Source organism: Thermobia domestica, chromosome 5, assembly GCF_964235325.1.
Source record: "Thermobia domestica chromosome 5, izTheDome1.hap1.1, whole genome shotgun sequence".
Lineage (NCBI taxonomy): Eukaryota > Metazoa > Arthropoda > Insecta > Zygentoma > Lepismatidae > Thermobia > Thermobia domestica.
This window is the reverse complement of record NC_137458.1, coordinates 238,983,393-238,994,018: the sequence shown is the minus strand read 5'-3', so window position 1 is coordinate 238,994,018 and position 10,626 is coordinate 238,983,393.

Sequence of the window (10,626 nt, the reverse complement as noted above, 5' to 3'; positions counted from 1 at the left end):
TAAAAGCTAAGCAGATATTAGTTCTGGTTTTGGTGAGAGGATCCGTCTTGCAGCCATAAATCCATTTATCCTAAATTTATGTTTACGGAAAGAAGCAACTGCTTTCTTTTGACTAAAAAATTTTCCTTTTTAAACAAGCCAATAGGCCCTTTTTCTGCCTTCATAAAACAAGTTACCGTAAGAAAACAATTTGGTGGGCAGGGGGAACAAATCTCTTCTAAACCCAGAGGCTTTACATCACATTGGAACTAAACACGTGTCTTTTTTCCTCATATATATATATATATATATATATATATATATATATATATATATATATATATATATATATATATATATATATATATATATATAATGCATCGAAAATAGGAAGAAGAAAGTCAGAGTGTCAGAGACAAACAGAAATAGAGAGAGAGAGAGAGAAAAGATATGGTATCCTCTGACCGACGCCTCAAATTTCTGCACTAAAGGAAAAATCAAAGCGAGCCGTATATTTTTGAACTAGGATATTTTTACGGAGGGTGCAATAACAGAAGACAGAAACCGCAGCCGCGAATATGCAATGTTACCTAAGTTCATTGTTTTCGTCTACAAAATTTTCCGAAAAGACAGCTTCCAAATATGTCCTCAATAAAAAGTTTTTAAAAAATGTATTGTACTGGTGTTTGCTATCCTGCTTTTATGATTTATCAAGATGTTGTCTCATCATCAGGAGGAGGGTGGATACAAAGGACAAAACGTGGTGTTTTCCCCCCTATTTGCCTGCCCCTTCTCAAGAACTTTATGACCAAAGATCTTGGATCACGACCCCAAAGAGAAAATAAAGAAAACAGTGTAGATAATGGAAAAATCTATTTTATTGCATTTTGGGAAAGTAGTGACAAAGAAAAACTAACGCAATCTTTATTTCTTGAATCTTTTGTCATGAGGAAATCTCCTAAAATAACTAGATTTTGATTAACCTTGTTAACTTAAACCTATCATGAAATCAGTAATTGTGACAACCTGACCAAACCATTTCAAGAAACAAGAACAGCTAACTAAGCAACGATCCGTGTTGCCGAAAAGTCACAACACTTACCCCGTTAACTAGATACTTCGAAACTACCAAAATAACAGTAAAACATAAAAAAATCAATACAAATTTCATAATACAAAGGGAAATTGTATTTTTTTTTTTATTTCCACTAGTCGACATAATTTATAGTAAATGTTCAAATAAATGCTAGCCCAAAAGTTTAGAAATAAACTATTAGTTACTGACTTGCCGTGACGACGCCAGCTGTAAGTTCCTAGGGGGGCAAAGGAGGGGCAGATACATTTTCGGGGGGGGGGGCTATTTTCCACACCAAAAATGACATTTATTATGTTTGACTTACTTTGCATTGTGTATTTCGTTGTTGTTTTTATATTAGGCCTATATGATAAACTTATTTCAAGTAAAATTTGTAACTAACAAATAAGTAACGTCTGCATATGAAATATTTTTCAATGCAACTTTTGAAACGTAAATTGAATTACTTTCGCGTTTGCTACAAGTAACAAATTCGTCTAGTACTATATGCTTATATATATATATATATATATATATATATATATATATATATATATATATATATATATATATATATATATATATATATATATATATATATATTTACATATATATATAAATATAAATATACATATATATATACATATACATATATATAAATATAAATATACATATATATAAATATATATATTTGCATTTACGAGGGGCTGCTGAAAATCTCGTAATCTAACCCAGAAGGAAAAAAATTAAATCTTTGAATTTTACGTCCCACGGTTATGCTAAAGGAGACGGTGATGATGAGTAATGAATGAAATGGTGGAATGAAGAAAGTGAGAGGAAACAGGAAAACCCCGAGAAAATCCACGCACACGGTGTTTGTCCACCATAAAGTTCACTTGGCGGGGGCTGGGATTGAACCCGGGACCCCAAGCACCAGAGGTGAACGCTCTACCACTGAGCCACCGCGGCCCTACACAACCCAGAAGGAGTGTACGTACTAGGTAGAATAGATGAAACTGTAGTTTTGAAAAACATGTTTTCAACAAATTTTCATATTAATAATAAAAACAAATTTTCATATTAATAATGAAATTCTTATTCCTTTCTCAGGCCTCTGAAGTGATTATGTGTATTCGAATTTCACGAACATCCAGATCATAACTGTTGTAACATTCTTGTTCCACCAAGGATAGTCATCAAAGTAAATTAATGAGAAAATCAGTGAAACACTACGGGACTCTCCTCCATTATTTACAGTGGTGAAGAAGTGATAGCTTAGTTCAAACGTGGCGGTTTCTCAACAAGTTATGCTTTACATCCGGGATGACTTTACATCCAGTGACTGTTCCCGAAATCATGGATGCAATTTGAGACATTATTCTTGAAAATTCCAGCATTGCAGCCAGTGGTAGATATAACCTGGGGCCGGGGTTCCTACGCCACCCCAGTTTTTGACTGACAAAAAGAATTTAAGCTATTATTTATACACTTTTTAAAGTGTATAATAAACTCACGATATACTTATTATAGTCTGAGGTCTGGCTGCAACCCCCTTCACCAGTTTTTACCGTCTCAGTAAAACTTGTGTCACAGGTTGTGGGCATTTCTTTGGAACGCGTCGGTAGTATAATTCAGAATGGTTTGGGTACGCGCAAGTTCTTGACACAATGGGTTCCCAAAAAATCTGTCAGGAGAATAAAAGAGTGACGGTATTAAGAGAAGTCTTAGTGCATATCAATTACTAACTAAAGATCAACACTCTGACAATACGTTTTATTGGGAGCTAAATAAATAATCGATTTAATTCCATACATTTATTATTATTTGCAGGAAGGGAAAATACAACTTTTTTTTTCTTCAAAAAATTAAGCCCTGGTAGTCGCAAATTAAGCTGTTATAAGCCCATCCTCCGAATATTGAAAACCGAGAATAATGTTTCAGGAAGTAGAAGTATAAAACCTTTAAATAAAACAAAATATGAAACTGAAAACTTCAAAACTGGATAAATACAAACAAGTTATGTAATTGGTTTTACCTTTCTTTTGTTTCTAATCGAAGTTGATCCAATGAGAAGAAAACAAGTCGACCAAATCTACTATTGTTCGCTAGGCACAGTAATTAAAATTCATAAGAAAGAACTGTAACTAAAATTTACCGGAAAAGGCGCTAAATTAGAAAACAGAAATATGCGTGCATACCCAGACGCTCAAAGAAGAAAGCTTGAGGACTAATCTGCCACATAGTAAATGATTGGAAAGTAGACTACAATTTGACAATGAGATTGGTTATGATACTGATATAAAATACTATATGTAGAATGTTTTATGATTGTAGGAATCTGGGGGGGAGGCAGTCTGGATGGCAATCAGGGAGGCAGGAGTAGCCACCAGGGAACGCTCGCTCCCCTTGCCCCCCCTCTGGCGTCGTCACTGCTGACTTGCCTTCGTCTGCGATTGGCTCTACGATTTCAGGTGATGATGTGTGGAAGGGATGTTTCGATGAGAACCATGCACTTCTAAGGTATCAATTTTGTAGAACATTAACATCTTTGGGGAGTTCATAATTATGACAGCATTGTTCCTTACTGCAAAGTACAGCACGAACGCACAATATTGATTTAGCTTTTCTGGACCCATTCTGTTCGACGGTTGGGGACGAGCAAGTCCAAACAAATTTTCTTTAAATTTGGCTTCACTCGAAATAAAAATATTTTATATCCACTCGAGAACTCGGTTCAAAAAATCTCCAATTCGACTCGATATTTGCTCAAGTTTCGAGCAGTGTCGGGTCCAAACGAGTTTAATTCTATAGTATTAGTAGTTTTTATATTAACTAGTGATGCTCACGAGATGATGCAAGAGGAAAAATTAGTCTATCTTGAGATGTCGTTAATGTATTATCTCGAAACAAATGTGAACTGTTTCTTGAATATCACCAGTCCTGGTCACGAGGCGAGACAGATTTGATTATGTCTCGCCCAGTCTCTATCTCTCGCCTCAAAAACAAGATTAAACAAAACAAAATACGGAAATTTAGCTGTTTGTTTAGGCAAATAGTAAACATTTTCACTTTCGGTATGACCAGGCCTGAATTCAATTTATTTTTAGTGTTTATTTAGCGTGCTAATGGTACAGGAGGAGTTATATAAAGAATAAACACGCGAAATCAGTGGACAATTTACTGAAGATATTTTCAGCGAAACAATTGTTGTTGTTCTCCTTCTTTTGCGAAAGCTTCATCCTCAATCATATAAGTGTCTACACGTTCAGCCAAATCTTTATCGAATTCATCGTCTGAACCGTCTGAATTCTTGTCAGCTTGTCAGAATTTCTCTCGAAACTGTTTTCGTATTGAAAACATGGATGATAAGTTCCGAAGGCTTTTGGCAACAACGGATCCTTTCATTTCTTCTTTGGGCAAATCATTGCATAAGAAAATGAAGAATTTGTCATCTGAAGCTGTAAACCTTTTAATTATTTTCAACACGGAAGCTGACAAAATTTTAGACGACTCAAACGAAGGTGATGAAGGGAATAACTTCCATGGGGATTCGGCTGAACATGTAGATAATACCTATAGAGTTATTCCATGTGGAAACAACAAATTATGCCAAAATCTTTGTGCGGTCGCATTCGAGATTTGAGTGTTTGTCTGAACACTTATCAATATGTGATAGGAAGGAAAATGGAATGGTTTGTAATGCACGCCATTCATGTTGAAGATACGGCCATAGTTGAATCTTAAGTGTAGAGGGCCGATGCCCGTCTACATCATCTGCATATCAAAATGCAGATGAGGGGCACATTTGCATATGTATATGTAAATAGGATAATTTGTGATTTAATTATTTGCTTAATATTAGCATATTCTGTGCATACTTATTTGATATTATTAGTATTGATGTGTGAAACACCTAGCCTAGTACGTAAATATTAATACAATATTGTATTATATTGTATTTATTTAATTGTGTTTACTCCATTTATAAGCTTATAAAATGTACTAATGGGTTGCAGATAATTACTTCGTTGTTGCATTATGCATAACTATCAGGGGATGATGGAAGATAATGAATATAAAGCAGAGATGAAGAATTAATTAAAGAGGAGATGAGGAGAATCTATAAGTTTCATACTTGATTTTCAGAACACTTGGATGAGAGCTAGAGCTGAAAAAAGTTATTTTTTTTTTTTTCCGACTGACTGTCGCCTATACTACAGGTTGGGAGGTCTATCTCAACTCAACACGGAAAGAAACACCCAGAATAGAAACTAAATAAGTATCGTATACCCAGGAAGTAGCCTAGAGACTTCCGTTGGTGAATTTACACTGGGTTTGATACAATGTGTTGAAACACGGAGCTCGTATTGTTTTAAAATGTCATAAACTTTTTCACGTCTACATGTGAAAATATTGGTTTCTATACGTGTGACTTCCACTGCATCTAGCGTCAGCGTCTCTTCCTCCCCCCCTGTTCACCAAAAACCAGTAACCTGGCTAGCGAGCCTCTTGCTAGGTTCCCAGCAGGCAACACCAATTTGAAAATGTATACTTTAATTTGACTCATTTTCTGTGTTTAATATTAATATTTACGTACTAAGCTATAATCGTTCTTGGAAAGACCGCATAAAAATCTGTTTATTTTTAACAGCGTGTTTCCCTTATCGAGCAAGACACTTAGATCTTGTATTTGTGGAAATTAAATATTTACAATGATGTTTCCTTCAATCTCTCTCCAAGAAAGCATGGCTGCATTAGTAAGCAGACGGTTTGAACGACTGCCACAGTAATTGGGTAGAATGCTGCTTCTGGGAGAGATGTCAGTTAATAAATTGTATCAATATGTAATCTTTGTATGTTTAACTTTATTTTTATGTGTAATATCATAGGTTTCTGTATTTCATTCAGATGTAACTAGCAAAGGAAAACAAAAGTAGGCGGAAATCATCCATAGTTTCTGCTGTGAGCACTAAGCTTCTGTGTTGTCCGCTATCAGGGAGGGACAGCACGTATCAGCCGAGAAAGGTAAAGTTGGCTACGGATGGTAGCTGGAAGAAGGGCATTGACACGGGAGACCACCCGCAATATTCGCCGCCAGGCATGAACCCTTTGTCAAAGGGTGGTGGAAGAAGCGAGTTTCTTCGTTTCCTGTGTTTTGCCCGAAACATATACTCGTTTTCCGTGGAGAACGGAGTAGTTGAAGCTAGACTCGAGTAGTAACAAGAGGTAGTTTTGCAGTGTTAAAGGAAGTCATCCGACTTCCAGTACAGAGTTCAAGACCCAGGACGCGGTGAGAACAATTTCGGTTCCCCGGGATTTGTCCTGTGAACTACAGTATCGCGAGTGAGTTGTACAAAATTCTTCAAAGAACATAAAATAGTACATTGATAAACAGTGTATAACTTAACCTATTTTAATTATACGTCAGTGGTGCTATTCTCTTCAGTGATAATGGAAATTTAAATTCTAAATCATTCTTAACATTCATCAATCTCTGAGTGCTTAGGACTCTCAGTGGAGATCATTTACTTTAATATCTCTTCACAACCCCAGTGTTAATATGGGACAATTGCAGTTTCCGCAATATGGGAGAAATATAGATTGTTACATATCTCAATTAGAGATATAATGCCAAGGCTAGTGACGCTATTATACTAGGCCTGTCCTTGGACATTTTAGCACAAGGCTTACAAGTAACCATTTGCTTGTTTAAAATTGGAGCTACTGAACCTTCCTTCATAGAATGCTTAACATTCAGTGTACCTTATCTTCTAGCAGAACATTTTCACGTGGTGGAATGATCATCTTGGAGGAGACTGTGTCAGCGAATTGGAACTTTGAGTACGTCAAGTAACATTTTTGGAACAGTGCGTCAGAATTTAAAATTTTCTTTATGTTTATCTTCACTCTGTGGTTTAAGTAACAAATAATAGTGAAATATGTTGCTTCGACATTTTAATACATCTCTCCTCTAGAACTGTTAGAGACGAGAAACTAGAAAAGTATGAGGAGATAAATAATTCTGTAAATTTTCTATATAAGTTTTTTTTTATTCTAAAGGTCAGACAGACCTTTTCAGGTTATCAGTTTATTCTCATTCATTTTATTTTTTTTTGTGTGTTAAATATCAAATATATCAAATATTAAGTATCGTGTCTCATGTGATAGTGCACTACAAAGGTGATAAGAATTGGTGTATAATGAGTGATATTATCTCATCTACTATGGGTGAGATGCCTGTTTTCATCATGGAAAATAAATCTGTCAACTCTTACCGGAACAACTGTGTATTCAATTGCTGTAGGGTGAGTACCTGCACTAATGTCAATTTTGTTTCAGGAGTGTGATTCAAGGAGACAGTTTCCCCTTGATTGTGTATGTTGACCATCTCTCTGCATGGGGCTCAGAGAGAGAATACTGCCCAAAAGAACAACTAACAACCATGAAATAGTGAGATCATTTACAGGCTGCTACCTGTAAAAAAAATTTAAAGATAGTATATATTTTTTTTTAACATATTTGACACGTATTACAGACTCACTATTTATAGCATCCTTGAGCATGGTTGTTATGCAGATGACACTGAGATCTGCTGTTCTACAAAAGTAATTAATATTTGCTCTACCGAATTCATAAGAGAGTGGCGGCCCTGACAGGAGAGAACCTAATCTCCAAGAGGGAATAAATAACTACGGTTATAGTATTTTTGATATTTGCAGTTTATGTAAATCTTCCGTTAATTAAATATTCCCAGCCACTCTCCTTCAACATTTTTTTTTATTTTATTGTGTTGGTGTCATTAGGTAAATAGTAGCTTCGGCTCTGGCCACCTAGCACCTCACAATAATAAGTGGCGACCCAGCTATCGGGCTGGAACTTCACGTGCTGTGTTAGACACAATAAGTGGCTACCCAGCTGCAGGGCACGATTCTTCACGCTTCTGCGCCACAATAAGTGGCGCCTTCAGCGTTAAGGGCAAGAGAGTATAATTCTATATACTCAATGGTCAATATACAGTTGTGTTAAATTTCGGTATATGTTTGTTTTTCTCTCCCCGAAAATTTCCAAGAACGTAGGTGTCTTGTGTTTTGAAATTTATTTATGTTTGAATATTTTTGTCTAAACATTAATAGAGAATTCAGTTATTTTGAACTTTGGGGGGAAGAAAACTTGTAAGCCCGTTTGTTGTTCTTTTAATGGTTGTAACGCGAGCACAGGCTCGAAGAGTTAGAAACATGGATAACGAGTTCGTTTTTGAAGAGTTCGCTCAGAGAGCTGGGGAGATCTCAGAGGAGAGTAATGTTATTGACGCGCAGAGTACTAGTGAGCGTCCCGTCAGCGTAGTGGGAGACGCTGATGCGGTAGAAACGGTTCCGCCAGGCCCCAGTAGGGAACTGGAAGTACCATTGCGGGAGGACAGGGAGGAAACCGCAGAAAATATAGAACGACGTGTTAGCCCAGCCATTAATGTAGGTAGCTCATCTGGAAATATGAGTACTATACAGTTAGCTTCCATTTTGGATGAACTAGTTAGAAAAATAGATGAAAGTACGAGAAGACAAGAAGAAAATAATCGAAGTTTACGGGAGGATTTGAATTTAAAGTTAGTAGAAAGTTCTAAGGGTCTGGAAAAGCTAGAAAAGAAAATTGAGGAAAGTAATAGCACGCTAGAAACTAGTTATCTGAGACTAGAACAGGTGGTTGAGTCCAGTAATGCTCGCCTTGAACTCCAGATGGAGGCTGTGAGTTCAAGACTGGAGCAAAGTGAGCGTCAGCTGACGGAGCGTCTTGAGCTCACGACTGCAGAGCTTAGGGGGGAAATACATCATGCCAGAGAAGAACTGTCTGCGCGTGTAACCGAAACTTCAAGCAGGATTGACGAAGTTCAAGAGAACGCTTCTAGCTTAGCCAGACAGTTAGATGAGAATTACACCGAACTTTCTGAGAGTGTTAGACAGGTCTCGTCTCGCGTCGAACAGACCACTCTAACCTTAAATAATCAGGTCAGGCGAGTGGAAGTGAACTTCACTTCCCAACTAGCTAGGATCCGGGGGGAACTAGAGCAGGAAACGCCACTCGATGAGATCAGGTCAGAATGTAATGGCAGCATCCAACAGATGCAAGAGACCGTTCATGACGTGTGTGCTCAGCTCGAGAAGAAAATGGAGGAGTGGAAGAGCTCCATCCAGAAGGAGACCAGTGAGGTGATAGAAGGGAGACTCGCTAACATCTCTGTCTCCAGCACACAGGAAAGACCAACGTCACAAAATGACATCTCGAGTCGCGATCTGCCTGGTTCTCAACCTGGGAACCTTGCTACTTCCCGCGAGACAGAACCTGTCCCGTCGACGTCTCGCTCATGCAATCATGAGACAAGACAACACCTAGCAACAGCCTTTGGGCTAATACACAGGGATGTTACCTTACCAGTGTATTCAGGGAACGAATCTGAGACAGAAACATACAACTTTCTCCAAGATCTCGACCGGTACTTTGAGGTCACTGGAGTACCGGACGAGATGAGGCTCAGCTTCATACCGCGAGCGATTCGTAATACTTGCTACCAATGGTTTCAAGTTAACCGGAGCAAGATCCATACATACGAAGACTTTGTACACAACTTCAAACAGTGCTATCTGAGTGAAGAACGACTGGCAAATCTAAGGGCAACGATCCTCACCTCCCACTTCGACACTCGTGTACACAAATCCCCAGCAGAATATCTGCTGGATTTGTTACATAAAAACAGTATTCTAGAGCCGAGGATGTCTGACGCAACATTGTTAAAGGTACTTCCGCGTCATTTCCCGAACTGGCTGTTTAGGGCGATAGTCTCTTCTCGCCCAAAGACAATAGCCGAGCTTCTAAATCTTGTTCAGGAACTGCAGTCGTCGATGACGAATCGCGACCAGTTCTTTCAGGGTAACCAGAGGAAAGGGGTCAACATGCTCCAAGTGAGCATCGAAAACGAGGACAATAACCCCTCTGGCCACAGTGGTAAACACGCTGCTCGTAAAAAGAATAGAACGAGAGAAAACCAGCGTCCTTACCAGAGAAAGAGACAGCAAACCACGAACCAAAACAACAACCACCAGCGATCCCCGCCTCGCCACCAGAGCAGCGGAAGTGGGTCGTCTGGCTGGTCACGTGGGGGGAACTCCCACTCCTCTCACAACAACAACGTTCGTGGAGCCCGAGGTAGGAGGGGAGGGATGCGCCAAACGGATAGACAGCAGGGAAATTCCTTTCGTCACGAGGACCAGGAAATCCAGCTGTTGGAGCACTATGACCGAGCGCCTCCTCCTACCAGTCAGAATCATAACATGCCCAGGAGTAACCAATCCTCTTCTTCTGCTCCCAGAGAATGAGGATTGTCCGCATGTACTTTGGACAACGGTAGGATGACTATGGAGAACACGAGTACATCTGAGTTGACAAATGAAAATTCCAAGTATGTGCGTAATTTAGAAGAAAATGTAGAAAATATTCATTTATATGATAATGCGTGTGAAACCGCAGTGAAAGAGATTTTTGAAAATGTATTAGAAAAAGAAGAAGAAAATTGTAATATT